The 26,387-nt window shown below is 41.7% G+C and overlaps 1 protein-coding gene across 1 annotated transcript in view; it reads right to left on the bottom strand.

Annotated features, from left to right (window-relative positions):
• The window catches only part of LOC145685811 (hydrocephalus-inducing protein-like), a 461,224-nt gene that overhangs the window by 355,819 nt on the left and 79,018 nt on the right, over positions 1-26,387 (bottom strand). The gene's annotated exons all lie outside the window — the stretch shown is intronic.

Genomic DNA, 26,387 nt, shown 5'->3' with positions numbered 1-26,387 from the left:
ACTGTAAAATGATATGAGATGAGAAGATGAAGTGCGAAACTCACTACAACACATAGGTTCTGTTAGTTGAACAAATGCAGGTTATCTTCTCGCCTAGGGGCGGCGCTAGGCATCAATGAAGACAGAGGAGTCCTGTTAGTACAGAAGGTATTACTGTGCATATGATGGCCATATGTGAGGTAGATGAGCGTCTGTAGAGTATGGTTCGTAATAGGCGGTGTCAGGGTGGTCTGGAGGTAGAGTGTAACGGTATAGAGTAAACAATAATGAGAGCGGCGGGAAAAGAGCAGCAGTAGGGGAGATGCCTCGGGCGTGGTCTTCAAACGTTTTCTGGAGAAGTGGATGATTGCTGTGCAGGCGCTGGGTGATGTATTTGGTCCGGAGTGTTTCTAAATGATACAAGATGTGTGGAAACGTAAGTCTGTCATAAAGATCTTGAGTGGGACTTGGTAATTTGATACGGAAAGCAATTCGCAAAGCATGACGTTCCAGAATGCGTAATTTCTCATAGTAGAGGATCGGAGCAGATATCCAAGCCGTAAATCCGTACGTGAGAATAGGACGGAGAAAGACCTTGTATGTGTTGAGAATTGTATGAGCATTGAGTCCCCAAGTAGTTCCAGCAAGACGTTTCAGGAGATTGAGGCGAGAGTAAGCCTTCTTGGAGATATCTTTTAGGTGTGCTATCCAGGTTAAATGCTGATCGAAAGTGACTCCAAGATATTTGACACTGCGAGTAGGGTTGAGCAATACATCTTGCACTGTGAGGTGCAGAAGTCTTGGATTTCTGTGGACACGGGAACGATGGTTCGGAGCAAGAAAGAGAATTGCTTGAGTTTTTCCAGCGTTATTTTTAGTCTCCAGTGAGAGCACCATCAACAAAGGCATTGATAGAATCCTGTAGAGCGAGATTGAGTTGGTGAATGGTTTTCCCTGTCGCAAAGAAAGCAGTGTCATCGGCATACTGGAAGAGTTTAACTGTAGCTGGAACAGGTGGAAAGTCGGAAACAAAGAGAATATATAATAACGGGGACAAAGCCGATCCTTGGGGAACTCCGGAATGGAGAAAAATGGGAAATGAAAAACTGGAGTTGATACAGACGTATGCCAGTCGACAAGAGAGAAAATTAAAAATGAATCTCATGTAAGCAATAGGCAATCGGAGCTGTTTGAGTTTATAAATGAGAGCGGGATGCCAGACCTTGCCGAATGCCTTTTCGAGGTCAAACAGGACCAAACATGATAGATTGCCTGTGTTAAAGTGATTATAGATGGAATTGGAAAGGCGAAGCAGCTGATCATTTATGCTGAAAGAAGGTCAGAAACCAGCTTGTTCGAGTGGAATGACGTTGTGTAGTGCCAGGTACGGATGAAGACGTTTAACAATGATGCGTTCCAGTATTTTACTAAAGGTTGACGTTAATTGAATAGGGCGGTACGAGCTAACAGAGGCAACAGGTTTATGTGGTTTTAGGAACATTAGGGTTTTTGAAGTTTTCCAATCAGCAGGTATAAAACCAGTTCTAAGAATAAAGGTATAGATGAGACAAAGAAGATATAAGACTACGTACGGACTTTCTTTAATGTGTCGATATGTAATAGAGTCCATGCCAGGGGCTGTGTTACGTCTATGAGCTACCACTGAGGTTATTTCAGAAATCGAGATCGGTGCGGTAAGAGGATTTTTTCCGGGTAAAGTGTGATGAACATTAGCCTGCAGATGAGGCGAATCCAGATTGAGGTTGTCGACTGGATGAGATCGATGGGGATATTCAGGTGCGAGAGGTGTAAAGATGTCCTGGAGATACCTGGCGAAAGCATTGGCTTTATCTGTATCAGTATGAAGCGGAGTATTGTTGTCGATGAGAGGATATGTTGTGTGAGTATTGAGACCAGTAAGTTGCCGGAAACGTTTCCAATACTGAGTAGGATGTGAAAGAGAGCCGAGATTATTGCATGTTTTGACCCAGCATCGCAACTTGTAAGCTTTAAGATAGTTGTGAACTCTTCGTTGCAATTGTCTGTGATGCTGAAGAGAGTCAAGGTTGCCAGTTGCAGCATAATCTCTATAAAACTGTCGAGATCGTTTTATCAGCGGTAAGTATTGAGGAGGTAATGAGGGTCGAAAATTTGAAACTGTAGATTTGGGGATGTATTTTTCTGTGGCGTTTTGCATAACAGTGACGATAGAGTCCAGAGCATGAGATAGGTCGGATTCAGTGGTCGGTGAAGAAAGATCATTAAGATGATTCTCAAGGTATGATCGGTAGGCATTCCAATCTGCTTTATCATAGCGGTAGGTAATACGGGGCGGCGGCGTTTGAGAAGTGGTATTGCTATGAGTCTGAATAACTAATTTGATTGGAGCATGATCACTACCAATGAGGTCAAGAACATTAACAGAACTACGTTGTGATAGGTTGCTCGAAACAATGACTATATCGGGAGTAGTCTGACTCGTGGGGCGAGTCGGTTTGGGTAGTGGCAAAATCACTCCGGTGGTATGACTGATAATGTAATTGAGGAAACAATCCCGCTGTGTAACTGTCCGGCTATGTAAATTTACATCTGCCATGATTATGTAAGTACGGAAGTTGTTGGAGATATATTGAAAGAAGCTGAATGGAATATCATGACCCGGACGAACGTAAATGGTTGCCACAGCCACGTACAGTGCTTGATAATATAGTGATGTAATAAGGTATTCAGGAAGATTTGGGAGAACTGGAGAATGGTTTCGAAACGGAATAGAGGGCGAAAACCCAATCGCTACTCCCCCATTGGCTCGTCTAGCTGGCATCGTGCTATCTTGGCGCAACAATTGGAAGCGAGATATGCGGCAGGGCAGTCTATGGGTGAGATGAGTCTCATTAAGGATGAAGGTATTTATGTGTTCTTCTAGTAAAAGCGCTTCAAAAGGCGGCTTATGCTGTGATAAAGAGCGGATGTTTAGAAACAAGAGAGCGCCATAATGCAATGCAGAATAGTACGGATTGTGACTGGATAGCGGTTAGACTTCGGTTTCAAGGACATTTGAATGATAATATACGCTATTGCCTGAATACGTTGGACAGATGTTGGCATGGAAAATTGCCTTGGCCGCGGATTGAATTTGTTGAGCGATGTGATCTCGTAGAAAAGGGTGGATGTTTTGTAGCGAGAGAGTTAGAAACGTCAGTAACTGATGAATGGTGACAGGTTGTTGTAAAGCAGGATTGGTCGGGGGTTGGATTTGTTCTGGTATGCGTAATGGTGCCACAGTCTCCGGTTTCGATGGCTCTGGAGCTGGCTTGGAGCGACATTTATAACTGTATGTTGGATGAGAGTGATCTTGACACGTGGAGCAGGTCGGAGGTAGTTTGAGATTGGTACAGCTGCGTGAAGGATGTGGTCCAGAACAGTAACCACATTTAAACGGGTTTTTGCACTGTGAAGTAGAGTGCTGGCCATAAACTTGACACCGCTCGCAGCGAAGAGGTAAAGGAGCAGAGGTGCGTGATGGTTCAACGCGATGACGTTGTTTGTATATATATGCGCCACGAGTTAGTAACTCATCGATAGTCTGTTGAGAGTTAGTTAGTACCCGCACCATGTAGGTCAAACCATGGTCGTTTTTGATCCTGAGGCATTTAATGACATTATGACCTTCTAGTTTTAGTTCTTCAAAAACTTCCTCGTCAGTGTAACTCGGATCTACCCCTCGTATCACAACAGACAGTGTGGGTGTTTTTCTCGGTGGCGGCGGCTGTTTCGTGCGTTGATCACTGAGCTTGGTCATAGTTGATTTAGATCCAAAGATCTCAAAACTGAATTTGTTCCTGGTCGTACGGAGAAATTCCGGATCCGGCGTCTTAATAATCATGCCGTTCCGTGTTCTGACAATCTGAGTAATATTAGCCCGAGGCATATACTTTGTAATCTGTACCAAAAGAAGCTTAGGATTGGAAAACTTGGGATTAAAATTCTGCAGTAAGAAAGAATAAATTGGTGGTCGATTCGGAGAAGGCAGGTTGGGAAACTGGCGATCATCCTGTATGTCGATAATCATTGATGCTTCAGAGCTTGCATCGCTTAACTTATGCTGACGTTTAGCAGGCGGCAGCTTGGTGGATGCGACAGGAGAACGTTGACGAGAAGTAGAGCCCTGGCTGGTAGAAATGCGTTCCAGAGAATGGCATCTCCGTCTAATCCGGAGGAGCAAGAAGGTTCCGGTGCTATAGGCGGCAAGCCAGAATGTTGTCCAATGACAGGTTGGGACGCCATAAGTCACGGTGAAGATAATGAGTGAAACAGTGACGAAATGAAAAGATGAAATGAATGAATAATGAAGCTAAGCTTCCAAAAATATGTGCACTGATGTGTGCAGTAACGCAGTCTCCACTCGAGTGAAACCCTTAATCTCTCCCACTCTCTCGCCCGTTGCTGAGACTTGCCGTACTTGCGTCCACAAATACGTAATAATCACAGCCTGGACTTGACACTGAAAAACAATGCCTTCAATGGGAAAGCTGGAAACCAGCGAAGTTATGTGAACACCACGGTCACGGTCACGGTAATTGTGAAGTTTTGTGAAGAGTATCGGGCCGAAGCCCCTGACTCCATGAATAAGATGGCATAAAGAATATAGATAGATGTGCAGGTGGCTAGTTGGGTATTACTATTGTTTTGTTATGTCTGGTAGTCTACATCTGCAACTGTCGCAGAGTAGCTGATAATGTTATTACGAGCTATGGAAAAATATTAAATGCGTGGCGTGCGATGAACATTCCGTAGAGCGCATTCGGTGTCGATGGTGGCTATAGCTGGATTAACATGTCTTGGTAAAGTATGCCAGAACTTATGATGTAGATGCCGTAGAACTTCTCTAACAGGAGGCAGCTCTAAATCTTCCAGAATTTGTCTGTTGCGTGTATATCTGTCGTGACCAGTGATGATGCGACCGGCTCTCGTTTGCACACTTTCGAGTGTTTGAAGATGGCTATTAGAAGCATGTTGCCAGGCAGGACATGCATAAGAAAGTGTGGACAGGACTATCATCTTAAATATGTGCACGCGAACCTCATGAGAGATTGAACTGCAGCGAAAAATGGGGTACAATGCCGAGATTTTCCGTAATGCTCGTTGCTTTATATCTTTGATGTGTGGGGCGAACGTGAGCCCATGATCTAATGTCACACCCAAATATTTCGCATGCGTGGCGTGAGGAATGTGTGCGTTCTCATATATTAGATTTCGAGGGGCGCGGATGCGTCTTCTACTGTGGATGACAGCGCAACTTTTGTCGGCATTTACTTTAATTCTCCAGCGCCTGGCCCATTCTTGAAAACTGTCTAGCTGCCGTTGCATATAGATGTAGCACTGTGCAAGTGAACTACTTGTTGTGAAAAAGGCGGTATCATCGGCATACATTGCGAAAAAGCAGTTTGGTAAAGTCGGAAGATCTGCTGTATAGAGATTATATAAAAGCGGTGAAAGTACAGCGCCTTGTGGGACACCTGCTTTAATTGGCCTAGACGAGGACTTGACACCATCAACCGACACATGAAATGTTCTACCAATGAGATAAGAACGAAGTAAATGCAGAAAACGACCCGGAAAACCTTGAGTGTATAGCTTATATAATAATCCAGCGAACCATACTTTATCAAATGCTTTTGACACATTCAGGTATACTCCAAGGGTGTGGTGTTTTCTATTGAAAGCCACTGTCAAGTGATCAACTACTCGTACGAGCTGGGTAGTAGTGCTATGTTGAGCACGAAGCCCAAACTGATGGAAGGGTAGAAGATCACTGTTGGCGACATGTTGTTTCAACCTCCAGAGTAACACACGTTCAAATAATTTACTTAAGTGTGACAGAAGACTTATCGACCTATAGTTTTCCGGAAGCAGCGGATTCTTTCCGGGTTTAGGGATGGTGATGATACGAGCTTCCTTCCAGGTCTTTGGGAAGTAACATATTTGAAAGATGGCATTAAATAAATATGCCAAAAAGACCAGTAATTTTCGAGTTGGATGTTTCAGTATCTCAGGTCGAATCCCATCAGGCCCAGATGCTGTCTTTGTCGGTAGACATTTGATGTGTTTTTCTATTTCCCGAGGTGTAACTGGGTTGATGCCATGTGTGGGGCTTTGAGTTCGTATGCTATATAAGGTAGTTCTAATGTGCTGGTGGAAATAAGGATCGAGTTGGGCTGGAACTGTGCTTGCAGAGAGTCAGCGAAAGTAGCTGCTTGCAACTGAGGGTCTTGAGTCAGTCCTTGTGGTCCTTGGAGGACTCTAGCTCTAGAAGCATTAGTAGCCCGTTGGAAGGATTTAGAGTAGGGCCTATGTCCAAATTTTACGATCATTTACTGTGAGGTTACGAAAAGTATCTTCCCAGTACTGTTGGTTTTGTCGCTGAGTCAGCATCTTGATCTTTGCACGCAGTTTATTCCACAGTGTCTTGTAGGCTGGATGAAGTATGTGCTGCCAGCGACGTCTAGCCCAACGTTTTAAATGAATATAGAGTTGCAGATGTAGACTGTCGCATTGGCCTGTTTGCGGTGGAGAGATTGTAGTAGTGGAGCTTGCTGCCTCTGCTGTACGAAGTGCTACTGTGATATGAGAAACTGCCTGATCGATGTCCTGAATAGTGGCGGGCCGATCTCTTAGGTCGATCAGTGTGTTTAATTCTTGTTTAAACAAATCCCATTCAGTTTCTATGTGTTTAAGAATAGGAGCAGTGTGGGCGATGCTACGGTGGGAGACATGAAAAATGACTGGATCGTGATCTGAGTCTAGGTCCGAGAGAACATATGGATGAATACTAAAAGATACGTTTTTGCAAAGAGCAACGTCAAGCACGTCATGTTGGCCGCCGAATTTTGGATAATGAGTTGGATCTGGTGGAGCACTGATGATAAAGTTGGACGTGAGGAGGTATTGATGTAAAGCGTCTCCAGCAGTGTTTGGTGTAATGGAGTTCCATTCTCCATGCTTTGCGTTAAGGTCACCAGCTAAGACAACTTAGGGCCCTAAATTTGCGATGATGTCGAAGTCAGTCGGTTCTAAGTGTGTGGCCGGAGACCTATATCCAGTGACCAGTACTAATGGAACTCCTGGAGTTATTAGCTCAACAGCAAGTGCCTCTAAAGTAAGTAGTGGTGGTATTGTAAGCGACCTTACTGGTAATGACTTTTTGATGATGAGCAGCAATCCTCCTTTCTGTCTACCCACTCTGTCCTGTCTGTATACAATGTAATTAGATAGGCGCCAAGAAGTGATGCGAGCAGTAAAATGTGTTTCTTGGATGAACATGACATCAACTCTATGCTTTATTAGAAAGCGAAGAAGAGTTTGTTTCTGCCCCTCAAGACCGTCTGCATTCCACGTAGCAAGTATAAGTGTGTGGTGTAGGACGCCGGATTTAGAAACAGCCATCGTCAACCATTTCCGCTATTGTTTCGATTACTGCTGCAGCCTTGGAAGCTGAGTCTGCAGCTTGTCGAAAACGTGTGATACCACGTTTAATGTGTTTAAGTATTTTACGGAAATGTAAGCCTTTGAGAAATGAAAGAACTGATTTTAAGTCAACATCTTCGTTAGAGTTCTCTTGTTGGACAGCAGTAACTGGTTGGGTGTGAGAAGAAGTGGGAGCTTCAACATCATTGTTATTCTTAGTCACGGGTTGTATATTATCAGCAGTGGGAATGGAGGTTTTCTCTGAGGATGGAGTGTGGAAATTTTTCGTAGGTATACCTGGGTGTTTGTTCGGTTGTTGCACCGGCAATTTGAGAGCTTGTGAGTAGGATTTAAATACCGGACAGCCACGGTAATTTGCTGGATGATCTCCCTGACAGTTTGCGCAGGTGGCGGGTGTGGATGTGTCTGGTTTGGTACATGAATGTGTAAAATGTGATTGCCCACATTTGAGACACCTCGGGTGGGCTTGGCAGGTGTCTTGCGAATGCCCCAAGCGTTGACATCTGTAACATTGCAAGACTGAGGGAGGCTTGTAAGGTTCAATTTGAACCCGGTAGTGAAGCAAGCTGTTTATAGCGTATATTTTTTGACTGCTGCAGTATGTTCTAAAGCAACCAAGAACAGTGGCATCATTATTTTCTTGTCATCCGTCTTGCTTTTACGAGACATTTGGTGGACGCTGGTTGGTTTGTACCCCAGTCGGGAGAATTCTTCCTTTAGGTCGTCTAAATCTGTGTCAATAGGTAGTTTTCGGACAACTACCTTAATAGGTCGTTCATTTTTTGCTACACTTGTGGCATACTCAGTCTTCGTTTGCTCACAATAAGTTTTGATGGTGGTGTAATCGTCTTTGTTGGACGCTTGAATTCGAATGCGCTCTTTATTTGGTTGTGCTAATGGAGGCTCCTTCAATGCTCGTGACAAGGTCTTTATGAAAGTATATGTATTTGTAATGCCGTATATGAAAATTGGAGGAGGCTTATGATTGGGCGGCTGTTTTGGCGGAGCAGTATTATTGCTGGCATTAGCATTATCTGGTTGGGTGGAAGACAAAACATCAAACCTATTGCTGACTGGGAGAGGCGGATAGTCTGCTTTGTTGAGGTTTTCCAATGAAGACCTACGTCGCTTTAGTGTTCCCACTACTGTAAAGTCCATATCTTCAGGCTTATTTGAAGAAGACGGTTGTGAGGCACTTGATTGCTTAAGTGTACTTTGTTTTGATTTCAGCTCCCCTGGAATGGCTGTTTGCTTCTTCTTGCCCAAGGGCAGAAGAAAGTCTTCCGGTTTGTATGTGGCTCAGATTATTTTGCCCCTAATAGCAGGAATCTTCGTCGATTGAGATTTTTTCTCAGATTTGGTGTATGTCTTCTGAGAAGCCATCTTTATTGTTAGAGTAGGGGATGGCGCCAGCTTACAAGAAGGGTAGTGGCGTTCCCAATAAATGGTATGAACTTAGAGCAGTGCTCTAAGGTTTTAGTTTGTCAAGGTGCTTTTCCTCCGAAGAGGAAGCACTACGAATCGTTAACCAGTAGAGATGCCAAAGTCGTCAACGAGTTTTAGTTATCTCTGCCTCCGAAGAGGAGAGTATCAAAAATAAATCGTTAAGCCAAGAGGAATAGCAAGGTCGTCAACAGAAAAGATCAATTTCGTGCGTTAACCTCCGTAGAGGTATTAAATATAATTCGACGGTTGTTTCCTCAGCCTCAAAGAGGCAAGTAATCCAACCGTATTAATGAAGTTCGCGATTCAAACAATGGGGATAGACACACTAAATGACTTGTTTATTTTTCTCCGCCAGCTACGGATACCCTATTTTTTACCTGGTTAGAGATTCCAGGTGGCCAGTTCAAACACCACGGTCACGGTCACGGTCACGGTAATTTTGTGGTTATGTATAGAGTATCGGGCCGGAGCCCCTGACTCCATGAGTAATATGGTATAGAGAATATATCAAGATGTGCTGGTGGTTTGTTGGATGTTACTATTGTTTTGGTATGTATGGGAGACTACATCTGCAACTGTCGCAGAGTAGCTGATTATGACTTCTTTACCAGTTCTGGAGAGATTTTAAATGTGTGGCGTTCGATGGACGTTCCGCAGTGCGCATTCGGTGCCGATATTAGCTATAGCTGGATTTATATGTCTGGGTAAAGTACGCCAGAACTTATTGTGGAGATGCCGTAGTACGTCTCTGACGGTGGGTAGCTCTAAGTCTTCCAGGATCTGGCTGTTTCGTGTATATCTGTCGTGACCAGTGATTATACGACCAGCTCGAGTTTGCACACTTTCGAGAGTTTGTACGTGACTATGGGAAGCATGTTGCCAGGCAGGGCATGCATAAGAGATGGTAGACAAGATTATCATTTTGAAGATGTGAACTCGGACCTCGTGAGAAAGAGAGCTACAGCGCAAGATGGGGTACAACGCTGAGATTTTTCGTAATGCTCTCTGTTTTATGTCTCTAATGTGTGTGGCGAACGTTAGACCACAATCTAAAGTTACACCCAAATATTTAGCGTGTGTAGCATGAAGAATGCGTGTGTTTTCATAATTTAGATTTCGATGGACGCGGATGCGTCTCCGACTGTGGATGACAGCACAGCTTTTGTCGGCATTAATTTTGATTCTCCAACGTCTTGCCCATTCTTGAAAACCTATGAGTTGGCGTTGCATGTATATGTAACACTGTGCAAGTGAGATACTGGTCGTGAAAAAGGCAGTATCGTCGGCGTATGTTGCAACAAAGCAATGGGGTAAGGTCGGGATATCTGCTGTGTACAGATTATATAAAAGCGGTGAAAGTACAGCGCCTTGTGGAACACCTGCTTTAATAGGCCTAGACGTGGATTTAACACCGTCAACAGACTCATGGAATTTTCTGCCAATGAGGTAGGAACGCAGTAAATGCAGAAGACGATCTGAAAAACCTTGCGTGTATAGTTTATATAAAAGTCCAGCTAACCATACTTTATCAAAGGCTTTTGAGACATCCAGGTAGACTCCAAGGGTGTGTTGTTTTCTGTTGAAAGCCACTGTTAAATGATCCACTACTCGCACGAGTTGTGTAGTAGTGCTATGTTGTGCACGAAACCCGAACTGATGAAATGGTAGGTCTCTAGTAGTTACATGCTGTTTCAGCCTCCAGAGAAACATACGTTCAAAGAGTTTACTTAGGTGTGACAGAAGACTTATTGGCCTATAGTTTTCCGGGAGAAGTGGATTCTTCCCGGGCTTGGCGATGGTGATAATACGAGCTTCCTTCCAGGTCTTCGGGAAATAGCATAAGTGAAAGATGGCATTGAATAAATAGGTTAGAAAGACCAGTAGTTTTCTGGTTGGATGTTTTAGGATATCAGATCGAATTCTGTCGGGCCCGGATGCTGTCTTCGCCGGCAGACATTTGATATGTCTTTCTATTTCTCGAGGTGTAACTAAGATGATGTCATGTATAGGGTTTTGTGTAGTTAGGCTATGTAGTGTGGTTCGGATGTGCTGTTTGAGATAGGGATCAAGACGTGATCTGTTAGGCTGGAACTGTTCTTCCAGGGAGTCAGCGAAAATATCCTCTTGCGACTGTGGGTCTTGAGTCAGTCCTTGTGGGCCTTGAAGGACTCTAGCTCTGGAAGTATTTGTAGCACGCTGAAAGGATTTAGAGAATGTCCAAATTTTTCGATCATTTGCTGTGATATTTCGAAAAGTATCTTCCCAGTACTGTTGATTTTGTCGCTGTGTGAGCATTTTGAGCTTCGCACGCAATTTATTCCAAAATGTTTTGTATGCTGGATGTAGTGTGTGCTGCCATCGGCGTCTAGCCCAACGTTTTAAATGAACATAGATCTGCAGATGTAGACTTTCACATTGTCCTGTGTGCGTTGGAGAGATTTTGGTAGTGGAGCTCGCTGCCTCTGCTGTTCGAAGTGCTAATGTGATGTGAGAAACCGCTTGGTCGATGTCCTCAATAGTAGCTGGCCGATCTCGGAGATCGATCATAGTGTTTAGTTTTTGTTTAAAGATATCCCAATCGGTTTCTATTTGCTTAAATATAGGGGCACAATGGGCAATGCTGCGGTGTGAGACGTGTAAAATGACTGGATCATGGTCAGAGTCTAAATCTGAGATGACATAAGGATGGACAGTAAAGGACACATCTTTACAAAGAGCGACGTCAAGCACATCGGGCTGTCCGCCGAACTTTGGATGATGAGTTGGGTCTGGCGGAGCACTGAGTTGAAGTTGGACGTGAGGAGGTATTGGTGTAAATCGTCTCCAGCACTGTTTGAAGTAATCGAGTTCCATTCTCCATGCTTAGCATTAAGATCTCCAGCTAAAATGACCTTTGGCCTTAAGTTTGCGATTACATCGAAGTCTGTGGGCTCTAGTTGTGTGGCCGGGGACCTGTACCAGGTAACCAATATTAATGGAACTCCTGGAGTTATTAGCTCAACAGCAAGTGCCTCTAAAGTGAGTAGGGGTGGTATTGTAACCAACCTGACTGGGAAAGCCTTTTTGATTATAAGTAGTAATCCTCCTTTCTGTCTGCCCACTCTATCCTGCCGATAGACAATATAATTGGGGAGTCGCCAAGTAGTGATCCGAGCAGTAAAGTGTGTTTCTTGTACAAACATGACATCAACTCTGTGGTGTGTGAGAAATCTAATTAGCGTTTGTTTCTGTCCCTCGAGACCATCTGCATTCCATGTAGCAAGGATAAGTGTATGATGTAGGACGCTGGAGTTAGAAACAGCCATCGTCAACCATTTCTGCTATTGTTTCTATTACTGCTGCAGCCTTGGAAGCTGAGTCTGCTGCTTGACGGAAACGGGTAATACCACGTTTAATATGCGTTATGATTTTGTGGAAATATAACCCCTTGAGGAATGAAAGAATAGACTTTAGGTCCAGGACTTCTTTGGGGCTCTCTGTTTTTCGGCAGAAGCTGGTTGGATGTGGGAAGCAGGAGGGGCTGCAGCGTCTTCATTGTCTGTAGCCATAGGTTGCACATTAATAATAGTGGGGTCGGGAATTGTCTCTACTGCTGGTTTTTTGACAGTTTTCTCCGCTTTATCTTGAAGTTTTCTCGGCTGCTGTGCCGGCAATTTAAGAGCCTCAGAATAGGATTTGAATACTGGACATCCACGGTAATTTGCCGGGTGATCTCCCTGACAATTTGCGCAAGTGGCGGGTGTGGAGGAGTCGGATTTACTGCAGGACTGGGTGAAATGAGATTGTCCACATTTGAGACAGCGCGGATGCGCTTGGCAGGTGTCCTGTGAATGCCCCAAGCGTTGGCATCTGTAACACTGTAGCACCGAGGGAGGCTTATATGGTTCGATTTGGACCTTGTAATGAAGTAGGTTGTTGATAGCATAGATCTCGTTAATAGCTGCACTTCGTTCCAGAGCAATCAAAAACAGGGGCATCATAATTTTCTTGTTATCTGTCTTGCTTTTGCGAGACATTTGATGAACGCTTGTTGGCTTGTAGCCCAGTCGGATAAATTCATCCTTCAGATCGTCTAAGTCAGTGTCAATAGGCAGTTTTCGGACAACCACCTTAATAGGCCTTTCATTTTTTGCTACCCCTGTGGCGTACTCAGTTTTCGTTTGATCGCAGTAAGCCTTGATAGAATTGTAATCATCTTTGTTTGCCGCTTGAATCCGAATGCGCTCCTTAGTTGACTGAGCTAGAGGGGGCTTCTTCAATGCTCGTGACAAGGTCTTAATAAATGTATAGGTGTTGGTAATTCCGTAAATGAAAATCGGAGGAGGCTTGAAACTGGGTGGCTGATTTGTCGTGGCAGTTTTAGTGCTAGTACTAGCATTATCTGATTGTGCTGGGGACAAGACCTCGAACTTATTACTGAGTGGAAGAGGTGGATAGTCGGAGACAGTATTAGTGAGGTGCTCTGTCTTGATATTTGCTATAGAAGACCTACGTCGGTTCAGCGTTCCTACTACGGTGAAGTCCATGTCTTCAGGCTTACTCGAAGTGGATGGTTGTGAGGCACTGGACTGCTTAAGTGTAGTGGATTTCAATTTCGCTGGGGCAGCTACTTGCTTCTTTTTGCCTAAAGGCACTAGAAAATCTTCTGGCTTGTACGTTGGTTTTGCTATTTTGCCCCTGAGACCTGGAATCCGGGGTGATTGTACTTTTTATCTGACTTTGCTGTTGGCTTCTGAGAAGTCATCTTAATAACTAAACTGGGAGATGGCGCCAGCTTACCACAAAAGAGGGTACTGATTGCCCCTGTATACTGTAGTGTCTTAGAGCAATGCTCTAAGGGTGAATTTAATTAAGGTGCCTACTCCTCCGAAGAGCAAGCACTAATATAAATCGTTATCCGGTAGATATGCCAAAGTCGTCAACTAGTTTTGGTGATATCAGCCTCCGAAGAGGAGAATATCGAAAACAAATCGTTAACCAAGAGAATAGCAAGTTCGTCAACAGTAAAAATCAATTAGGAGTATTAGCCTCCGTAGAGGCTTAAAACCAATTCGACGGTTGTTTCCTTAATCCTCAGAGAGGTAAATAAGACAACCGTATTAATGAAGCTCGCGATTTAAACAATGGGGATGGTCACACTAAATGACTTGCTTATTTTTCTCCGCCAGCTACGGATACCCTATTTTTTTTTTTACCTGGTTAGAGATTCCAGGTGGCCAGTTCCAAACACCGAAGATTTTTTTTGTTAGGGAGGAAGGGACAATATGGGTTAACTATGAGAGTTGAAGTCTATGATAAACGATTTTCATCCTCCTGCCTCTCAGAGGGTTACGCCCTCTCTTTGGCATGCGATTCTTATGCACAAAATAGGCGCAAGGAAAGGTAGGTGATGGGCTAGGAGATATTCTTTATTAACTGCTGAAGTGGAACATCTATTAAAGGGGTTGTGAACTCATCATCATTTAATTTTATGTTATCGTTTTACATTTATTTTATGCTGAAATATATAATACATAGTGCAACAATAACTGTAAGATTAAATAATTATATAGTGCAAAAGGAGAAATATGAAATAAATGCAAAAAAAGAAAACAAACATGTTTAATCATCAGTGCAACAAAATCAAAAAATATAAAGTAGGTGTAACATGTGGCCAATGAAATTATAAGAAGTGAAAATGATAAATGAGATGAAGTGCTAGCACGTCACAAACATAAATGTGTTAATCAGACAGATGAAGGGTTATATCTTCTGTCCCGGGGCGACTCGGGACTAATGAACACAGTGGGAAGCCCTTGTTAATGGTGAGGATCTTCGTGCAATAATGGAAAAAGATGAGGAATGTGATCGGCAATGAAATAAATGTCGTAGATTTCTCGTTCGTCCGGAGTCAACTGTGTGCTGTTGATATATAGAGATATAAATATGTTTAATGGTGAATGTATGAACCGGTAGGTGGAGTCTGTGAGAGCATCGGAGTGAAGAATGTCTAAAAAGAGTGGATGACCTGTGTGTATCCGAGAGGTGATATATCTAATACGGAGGTCTGCAAGATGTTCTGTAATTTTCGGAAAGGAGATATATTCATAAGTGAGCAATGTGGGATATGATAGCTTAAGGCGATAAGCTAGACGAATAACATGTCTCTCCAGTATGCAGAGCTTTTCGTAATAAGAAGCAGAAGCATTACACCAGGCAGTATGCCCATAAGTGAGGATAGGGCGGAGGAACGCTTTATAGGTGTGAAGCAAGACATCCGCTTTTAAGCCCCAAGTTGTTCCAGTGAGTCGGCGTAAGAGATTCAATCGATTTTTAGCCTTAGTTGTTAGCCTTTTCAGGTGGGCGTTCCAGGTGAGCTTAGAATCGAAGACCACGCCTAAGTAGGTGACAGTGGGTGTAGGATGGATAAGATATCCATCAATAGTGATTCGGAGAAGAGTTGGGTTCCTGTGAACTCTGGAACGTCTTTTAGGTGGTAAGAACACTACTGCTTGTGTTTTTTCTTCGTTGATAGTCAGATGCCACTTCTTACACCAGGTGATGAAATTATTGAGTGTAGTTTGAAGAGCAGTATTAAGTTGATGTACAGTTTTGCCAAGAGCGAGGAAAGCCGTATCGTCTGCATATTGAAAAGTGAATACATTGTGCGGAGTTGAAGGTATGTCGGAAGCATAAAGTATATACAGTAAGGTGCTAAGTGCTGATCCCTGAGGAACTCCAGTAAACGGAAATACAGGCCAAGAGAGCACATTACCAACAGTGACATAAGCAATAAGAAAAGAGTGAATGAGCCTCAAATAGCACATGGGAAGATTGAACGACTGAAGTTTTTGAATTAGTCCATAATGCCAAACCTTATCAAAAGCCTTTTCTAAATCCATGAGTATAAGACATGAGGGGAATGCTTTGTTATACTGGTTTGTGATGATAGTGCTAAGGCGAAGCAATTGATCATTTATTGAGAAACGTGGTCTGAAGCCTGCTTGATGAATAGGTAGTTTGTTACGTGATTCCAGGTATGAATGAAGCCGGCACACGAGAATTTTCTCTAGTAGCTTACTGAACACTGATGTAAGTTGGATTGGTCTATAAGAGCTGACAGAATGTATAGGCTTATTTGGTTTATGAAACATGCAGACTTTTGATACTTTCCATTCCAATGGATAGAGACCAGTTTTTAGGATGAAATTGTAGATTGCGACAAGGAGGACCAGCAGCGATTGTGGAGCTTCTTGAATATGACGGTAAGATACGTTATCAATTCCTGGTGCTGTATTCTTTTTCCGCTTTAGTGCGAGTTGAAGTTCGGCAGTGGTGATAGGTGCTGTAAGAGGATGCTCCGGATCAATGACATGCTCTGTGGAAGGTTGCAGAGCAGGGATGTTAGATAGGTTTATCCGTTCCGAACGTGTGGAAGCGGCAGAAGGAGTAAATACAGTCTGTAACTGAGTAGCAAACGCGTTCGCTTTATCTTGATCCAAAAAGAGAGGCGTGCCATGGTCAATGAGAGGGTAGGTAGTTTTGGTGCTCTTTCCAGCAAGTTGATTGAAACGCTTCCAATATCTGGAAGAATGTGCGTCCTCAGATAAGTTATTACATGTTTTAATCCAGTTCCTACGTTTATATGCATCCAGATAGTTTTTAACTGTGCGTTGTCACTGACGGTGGCGCTGAAGAGACTCACGATTTCCTGTACGATAATAGTCGCGAAGATGTTGTCGTGCTTTCTGTGCAAGTGCAAGGTACGTAGGAGGCAATTTCGGTTTATAAGGATGTACTTGATCTTCCGGAATGTGATGCTGAGAGATGCGTTGTATTGCAGTAGTGATAGTATTGATACAAGCAGCGAGGTCAGTGTCATTGGTAGGTGGTGTTACACTATGAAGTGTATCATCAATTTCTTGTCGGAATTCAGGCCAATGAGCCTTATCATATCTCAGGACAGAGCGAGGCGCAAGTACAGGACGAGTTGGCAGCCCATGTGTTAACGTTAATTTTACTGGATGATGGTCACTACCAATAGAGTCGAGCACATCAAGCTGGCATTTATTGATGAGATTCACAGATATAATAACAACATCTGGTGTAGTTTGGCTTATAGGTGCTAGTGGTGTAGTTTGGCTAGTGTGCTTAGGAAGAACATGAATATAGAGCTGAAGATGGTCAGTTATATACTCTTGAAATTCATCTTTTTTCTAGCACTCCTACTATGGATGTTAATATCTGCCATGATAACGATATTGGAAAAGGTATTCGCTATATATCGGAAATATTCTAATGGTAAGGTTGGCGTGGTCTAATATAGATTGTACTGAAATTTATGGTTATTGATGGGAAGTATATGGAACAAAGGAGGTACTCCGGGATATTATCGAAAGCTTGTGGGGTATATGTCCTAATTGGGTATTTTGGAGAATGTCCTATTGCGACTCCACCTTGGCCACGAGCCATGCGGTCGTGATAATCGTGACGGAGTAATAGGTATCCAGGAATACGAGCTAATATATTTGGTTTTAATGCGGTTTCGTTGAGAGCAAATACAGTGATATGTTCCTCGAGTAACAGAGCTTCTAACAAACGTCTGTGTTGCAAAAATGATCGTATATTAACAAAGAGGAAACTAATCTCCATAGTGAAAAATATAGATGAGTTTATACTGCAGTTTCCAGTGACCCAACATGGAAATGAACATAATTGTTGGAATAGGTGGCATGAAGATTTATATGAAAAATTGATTTTGCGGCAGAAATGATATGTTGGGTAATATGGGCTCTCTGGAACGGAAATATGTTTTGAAGTACTAAACTGGTAAAACGGAGAAAATCTTCTACTGTGAGTGGAGGTAATATGGATTGATTAGGTTGCACTGTAGTGTCTGTCGTTTTTAATGGTACAGTTAATTCCGGACGTTCAGGTGTTGGTGCTGGTTTAGCTTTGCAACGGTAGCTGTACGTAGGATGAAGCCCACTACCACATGTGTTACATTTAGGTGGTCCTTGTAGGTTAGGACAAGTTTTAGTGTCATGCAGCCCCGAGCAATAGCCACATTTCGGTTGATTAGGACAATTGGCTGTAGTGTGATCATTGTATATCTGACACTTTTCACAGCGAAGCGGTAAAGGTCCGTTAGTCTTAGACGGTTCAACACGATGTATTCGCTTATAGATAGGTGCACCAAATCGAAGAAGATAATCAATAGTGTCCTGTCGCTGAGATAGAACGCGTACTAGATATGTCTGACCATTATTATTTCTAATGCGAATGCATTTATCAACTGAAATTTCTTCTTGTTTAAGTTCGTCCTGAATTTCCGCATCTGTTAGATCGGGTGAAACACCTTTAATTACAACAGATAGAAAAGGTGGCTTCCTAGGTGGCGGAGATTGTTTCTGTCTTTTATCCGTTAGCTTAGTAAGTTTAGCGTTCTTACCAAAGATTTCGTAAGAAGCTTTATTACGTATAGTTATTCCAAAGTTTGGATCTTTCGATTTTAGTATGTAGCCATTTTTGGTTTTCACTATTTGAGCTAAAGTATCCCGGACGCGAGGAACATACTTCATTATTTAGAGAAAGATCATTTTTGGATTTGTGTATTTAGCGTCGTAATCAGTAAGAAGGAAGTGATAAAGTTCGAGATTAGCTTGTAATGAAAGATTTGGAGACACCGGAGTAGAGTTTTGTTGTGGATCGATCTCGATATCCATGGAAGGTAGTGGTGAACGGGATCGTATACGTTTCGCAGACTGAGTAGATTCGTTAGATGGATGCCGATCCTTAGATGTACTTGACAAAGGCTCGTTTCCCCATGAGAAATGCCGGGTGCGAGTGGATGGTCCGCGGTGTGCCGGTTGTGTTAGAGAAGTACTTGGATTAGAATGAATAGTTTGTGGTAAGCCAGTATGTCGCACGAGTCTCGATTGTCCAAGTGAGTTGCCAGAGTCCGCCATAGTGATGAAATATCCTAGGGCCGAAGCCCAAATGAGGATGAAGGTGAAAGAAAGTATGATAAGATGAGGTTCAAAAAGCAAGCTGCCCTCCGAAAGTGAAAACTTTCGTCAATCCTCTGAGTGCAGTACGTGTGCTGTGCTCACAAATGCGTATTGCAACACTTGATCCTCGCTCGCACATTAACTCACACAAGAGAGGTTAGGCCTCTTGATTCAGTGAACACCGAAGACATTACCTTCAAAGTATATTACAAGTAACTACTAATTGTCAGTGAGAATTTTACTTTTGGAGTTTATTATTTACAACGAGCAAAGCTTTAGGTAGTATCTTTGCATGTTTGCCAAGTAACAAATAACGCAACATATTCTCTGTAATCGGTCACGAAAATAATTTTGTAAACCTATGAACGGTCTGACAGTAGTCACATCAGTACAGTGCTGCCACCTGTTGATTTTGTATCGTAGCTCAGCAGACGTTATGGAGTTTTTACAATTATTCAGTTGTTATTTGTCGAAAAGTCTCTATAACACCGCCAGGAGGAAAAACGACATCTACAAAAAATGGAGGTTATTTTATATTGTTGATGAGAATGAGAGTAAAAGAATGAAAATAAAAGTATACACTTGCACGGCATTATGGACGTCTCATACACACGTGCAGTAGCCGTGCAAATGCCCATGTGCACACAACGGCTTAAGCACCTGTAATTTAAATGTGCTTCATCCACGCAAATGCACATGTGCACATTCATGGCTCAAGCATGGGTTATGTACGTGCGTTGCATCCACGCAAATGCACGTGTGTACATAACGGCTACAGCACGGGTTATATAAATGTGTGCCTCATCCATGCAAATGCACATGTGCACATAACGACTTAAGCACGGGTTACATACGTGCGCTGCATCTATGCAAATGCATATGTGTACATAACGGTTTAAGCACGGGTTATATAAATGTGTGCTTCATCCATGCAAATGCACATGTGCACATAACGGCTTAAGCACGGGTTACACACGTGCGCTGCATCCATGCAAATGCACATGTGTACATAACGGCTTAAGCACGGGTTATATAAATGTGTGCTTCATCCATGCAAATGCACATGTGTATATAACGGCTACAACACGGGTTATATAAATGTGTGCCTCATCCATGCAAATGCACATGTGCACATAACGACTTAAGCACGGATTACGTACGTGCGCTGCATCTATGCAAATGCATATGTGTACATAACGGTTTAAGCACGGGTTATATAAATGTGTGCTTCATCCATGCAAATGCACATGTGCACATAACGGCTTAAGTACGAGTTCTGTACGTGCTCTGCATCCACGCAAATGCACATGTGTACATAACGGTTTAAGCACGGGTTACGTACGTGCGCTGCATCTACGCAAATGCACATGTGTATATAACGGCTACAACACGGGTTATATAAAGGTGTGCTTTATCCATGCAAATGCACATGTGCACATGCACGACTTAGTCACTGGCTATGTACGTGTGCATAACCCACGTAAATGCACATGTGCACATACACGGGTTAGGTATGTGTGCCTCATCCACGCAAATTCACGTGTACGGCTTTTACACGGGTTATGTATGTGTTCATCATCCACTCAAATGCACTTGTGCACATGTACGGCTTATTCATGGATAGTGCACATGTGTCGTACACGTACGTGTTGTATGGGTAAGCTTCAGCAATTATTATAACAGAAAGCAATGGATATATGAAGCCAAGCACTGTATTTTTTGTTTCTGATTTTTTTTCTTAAATAACGTCGATCGTTTTCGATCATTTTTACTAGGGATGAGCATTCGAGTCGAGTTTCGAGCCGTGTCAAACGTAGTTTTCTCGAGTCGAGTTTCGAGCTGAGTTACTGTTTTTGAGATTGAGTTTCGAGTCGAGTCGAGTTTGATACTCGCTCGTTTAGCTCGTTTTAGGTCGACTTGAATTCATAAACTGGAAAGCGAAAGCCATGAGAAATGTAAGCCGTACTGTGGAATACTTTTAGTATTGCTCACGAGAGGGGACACTGCTTGCATCTCATCTCGTCTCGATAACGAGACCACAATAGATTTTTTTTTAAAATAAAGGTCAGCCTCAAATGTCGTGAGCACCAATATATGTATATACTGTAGTTTTTACCATCAAGGATGAGATCTGCATGGTTGTATTTCTGAACCTAAGCAGAAGCCCAACCCGAGTAGTGATGTCAACGGGCTCGACTCTGTTCAACTGAGCAAACAGCTCGAGCCGAGTCGGTTGGGATGAGCTATCGGCTCGGGAGCCGACTCGTTCGGGATGAGCCACCGAATCGGTTCGGTTCGGCTCAGGTTAGCCATCGGTTTTTGCCGTCTCGGTTAGGTGAGATGTTGACTCGGTTCATTTCTCGGTTCGGCTCGATAGTAGACGAGCTGTGAGCCGAGCCACTCGATCCGTTGACAACCCTAAACCCGGGCGGAGCACCGCAGTGATTCAGATAACTGCTAACTCCAGAACAGAAAAATAACAGGGTTGCCGGGGTATTCTAAGATGGATATAGGCCTATACATGATGTGTCTCATGTAACCCCTCTTTAATCAAATTGATGTGGGTATCAATTTATTTCCTGGTATACATCTTTATGTTATAGCCGTGTTAAAGCAGCTCTCACGTTATGAATACTCGTAATTAATTAATTAATACGTAAAATTTACCATATTTTTCAATATTTTATCATATATATTTCTAATAACCCCTCCAACCATAATTATCAACATTAAATCTCCTTGTCTTTATATATGTGACTGTGTATAGCTGTGTTGAAATGGCTCCCATTATGAATGATTAATAAAAGGGATAATTCAAAATTGATCACTTTTCTGAATATCTTATCATAGGCTATATGGAGAAATTACTAATTTTTCAGTATTAACATATTGCTTTATTGGTCTGTTTTTCTGTTAGTATCAATCAATATAAAGAATTCTAGTGACAAAAGAAATCATGCTTAACTTTAAATTATCTTCATAATACTCTTTCGTAATATTCCTATATTGTCTTTAGCTTTATAATTTTCCTATGGTATTTTTAAATTCCTCATGTTTAGAATTTCTTGCGAGAAGAATAATCGTCATCTAGTTTCTACATATTATTATTATTATTATTATTATTATTATTATTATTATTATTATTATTATTATTATTATTATTATTATTATTATTATTATTATTATTACCAATATTATAAAAAGCCTATTCCGGATAACAATGTTGTTATTTGTATAATATGGGCAGCTCGTGGAAACATAATTGTATGCCACATTTTTCTGACTTTCGAGTAAGTATGAAAAGAAAGTTCATCATTCCTATGCAATTCGATACAATGACACATACCAAACAAGTTTCCCTTGTGGTTTAATACCAATCCAGTCCACCTAATAACTTAATTTTACCAGAAGTGACAATTATCATGATATTCGCTAAATCCTCTCGTATCATGGTAAAAACGAAATGAAATCTTTAAGTTTTATGTCACACGGTTTTGCCGGTTAGGCTAAAGGAGACGGTGATGATGAGAGATGAGTGAAATGGTGGAATGAAGAAAGTGTGAGGAAACGGGAGAATCCCGAGAAAACCCACGAGCACGGTGTTTGTCCACTACAAAGTCCACACGGCGCGAGCTTGGATCGAACCAGGGACCCCAAGCACCGGAGGTGAACGCTCTACTACTGAGCTACCGCGCCCCCCACATATCATGGTAAATAAAGTGATGACTTCGCTTCTTCATATTTTGTATGGCCGGAAATTCTCTTTTATCTTATTCATTGGAGGCAAACGTTCTTACAGATTTTGACTGGACTGCAACTGAACACGTGTGGTTTATTGTTTAACAGCCCTGCAACTCTGCAAGTAAACAAGTTACCACCAAACGGAATCTGTAATCAGAGGTCCCTCCCTACAGAGGTTCAGACTTTTCTTTACTGAATAGTTTTAAGCTCTTTCCTTTTTTATAGTAGGCAATAAAAATAGAAGAAAAACAATATTACTTTTCTGCGGCAGTGTGTCATTTATTTGAGCAAAGCTATGGTAGTCAAAATTTGCAGACACTCCTCAAATAACAGGAAGAATCCCACAGCTATTTACAAAGGCAATCGGAAAAACAAGTTCATTTCTCTGCTTTCATGAAATATTTACATGTGTGACACTTTGCTTGCTGAAATTAATAATAATAATAATAATAATAATAATAATAATAATAATAATAATAATAATAATAATAATAATAATAATAATAATAATAGTGAATACAATATATGATCATTATTCATAGTTTATCTTATTTCTGACAGCAGTGTTACATACATAATTTTGTCTTCTTCAATCACAAGCCACTGTTGTGCTTATCCGATTCAGATCTCTCCTCCATATCGTTCTGCTTATTTACTTAGTAAAGTACTACTAAGACTAATATTCATTCAAAACAATTCTTTGATCCAATACTTGATCCATTTTTTTGTTGTATATACCCACATTCATGTCCAGTTCCATCTAAAGAAACTAGTGTAAAAATATTTGTTCCCGAGCGTTATAGTAGTGTATGATTGAATTCCGGATATATGAAGGCCCATAAATATGCAAATTACATATGGACCGTTACAATTAGTGCAATATGCATTGGGCCGCGGAGAACATCGCATTTGAATCAATTTTACACGAATACCGAGAGAACACTTCGCGAATGTAGCATAGATTGTGTCTTACAGTTACTCATATACAGACCATGACAATAGTCTAGGAGACAAAGTTTGTTTGTCTCGTATCGAAAAAGTATCGTATAAGTGGTGGTCTCTTCGGAACTGTATATGTACCTGGAAACGTATGACTTCATGTCCACCATCAGCCATCTTTTGCAGAATTAAGTGAACGATATATATATATATATATATATATATATATATATATATATATATATATATATATATATATATATATATATATATATATATATATATATATATATATATATATATATATTACTAAGGTACCAGATACAATCTCAGAGGCCATTTTACACTGGAGCACTCAAATCAACAATAATAACAACATTGGGAAATGAAGTGGAAGGATGGCGGCCAGGGTCTGTATTTTAAGGTACCATCTCAACATTGACCTGGTGTAACTGAGGAAAACCCTGAAAAACCTCAGTCAGGATACTGAACTCTGGATTCAAGCATGGAACCTTCCGATTGCGAAGCAAAAATGCTGTAATAATAATAATAGATCTTTGAGTTTTACGTCCCAGTCTTATGTCGGCTAGGATAAAGGAGATGGGGATAATGAGAAATGAATGAAATGGTGGAATGAAGAAAGTGGGAGGAAATGGGCGGGCCCCGAGAAAACCCATGCAGACGGTGTTCGTCCGCCACAAGGTTCACTTGACGGGAGCAGAGATGGAACCCGGAACCCCATGCACCAGAGATGAACGCTCTACCAATGAGCCACGTCAGTCCTTATAATAATAATAATAATAGTAATAATAATAATAATAATAATAATAAGAAGAAGAAGTAGTGTCATTGATAATAATTGTATTGTGTATGTATGATACTTGAAGAGAGTACTTGAACTACACACACGATTAGGCTCGTTTTGACTCGACTCGACTCGAAACTCGAACCAAATTCGAGTCGAATTTGGAGTCGAGTTGGAGGAAATTTTTCGAGCCGAGTTCTCGAGTCGAGTTCAAACATGTCTGTTTAGAGTCGAGTCGAGTTTCAAAGAAAACTCGCTCAAACTCGCTCGTGCCCATCCCTAATATTTACAAACCAACTCACTACCAATTTTCCATATATAGAAAGTGCCCCTCCCCCAACATAAAGGAGAATTTTTAAAAATGATAGGACACATTCTGTTTAATTTCAATAAAGAGTTAATACACTGAATTTCAGTTCCGTAAGTTTAACGGCTTGCGAGATACCCATTTTTTTCGCAAAAATTTGGATCTTCACTACCTCCTTAGGATATTACGCATTATAATAAAAGCAATATAAGATCCCAATTTGGATTAAGGCCTAACTATATACCAAAAGTAATTTCATTTGACTTCGCAATTTGACCGTGATCATCAGGCACACATAGTTACATGCAATTTTTTATATATTACAGTGATTCAAAACTGTATTTTTTCCAGTAGTTAGCTCTAAAAACTCACAGGTCTCGAAAGCCAAGTTGTAGTGTAAGTCCTATTGCTATTGCTATTATTACTATTAAAAATATCAATATCCAAAAGTGCCCGAAGTTCTTTTTTCACTTGGTTAGATATACTCACCTCAGGCAAGTAGACAGAAACAAGTGGGAAAGGAAGGGAAATGAAGGTCTTGAAAGTAAAACGGAGACAAATTTACCAGTCTTCAGAAGATACTGTCTACAATGCAGTGAGCAGAGAGGGTCGGTAGATCATACTGAGTCGGTGGGTCGCAGTAGGTCACGGTGGGTGGTGGGTCGCAGTGGGTCATGATGGGTGGTGGGTCACAGTGGGTCATGGTGGGTGGTGGGTCGCAGTGGGTCATGGTGGATGGTGGATCGCAGTGGGTCACGGTGGGTGGTGGGTCACATGCTGTTGACCCACGACCCACTGACCCACTCAGAACACTTGACCCACCGACCCACTGACCCACTCCATCTCTGCTAGGGACACTAGTTTCTGTTTGAAATTTGTTTGTAACTGTCTGATCAATTGAAGAGCTTGTATGTCACGATTAATGGTATATTTCTGTAACTGTTCAACTGTTCGACACGCCAATTTATACAAAAAAATCTTACTTTTCCAAAAAAAGTAAGAGAGGAAACATTACTCGTTGAAAATGTAAAACAAACAATGTTTATTTTATCTATGAAATTGTCAGGAAAGATGCAAGGCCCAGAGGAAAAAGGACTAAATTTGCTAGGGAAGGGAAGATCTTTCTCATAGAATTCTTGGCCATATGACTGATCCTGCATGAGTATTATTGCTTATTGAAGGTTTACTAGGATTTCCGCCAGAAAGCAATTTATGTGGGGAAAAGACTTTCGTTTCGACTGTAATATATGACAGAACTAAGAATAATTCCTGTCCATAATGAAGAGGTTATTGAAACGTTTGGGTGAAAAAGGGATTGTCCGCGTCCGTATCTGAGAGTGTCCGTAAAGGGAGCGTTTTGTTCCGTAAGAGAACATATATTTTTGCGGGGACAAAAAAAAATCTGCCCGTATTATAGAGGTGTCCGTTATTGAGAGGTGTCCGTTAAGGGAGATTTCACTGTATTTCGGTAATCTGTGCTGTCTTGATTTCTTTTCATGCGTCTCAGGGTATCCTTCCCAGTTTGGGAAACAGTGGAGTATTGGATCTGCTAATATATATATATATATATATATATATATATATATATATATATATATATATATATATATATTACGAAACGTCGTAATCTATTTTATAAGTAATAAAGCGTGCGCACCCATTGGAAAAAAATAAAGGTCATCGCCTATATTGTACA

This window comes from Thermobia domestica, chromosome 1, assembly GCF_964235325.1.
Source record: "Thermobia domestica chromosome 1, izTheDome1.hap1.1, whole genome shotgun sequence".
NCBI lineage: Eukaryota > Metazoa > Arthropoda > Insecta > Zygentoma > Lepismatidae > Thermobia > Thermobia domestica.
The sequence above is the reverse complement of the archived record's forward strand: the minus strand, read 5'-3'. Positions and strand labels throughout refer to the sequence as shown.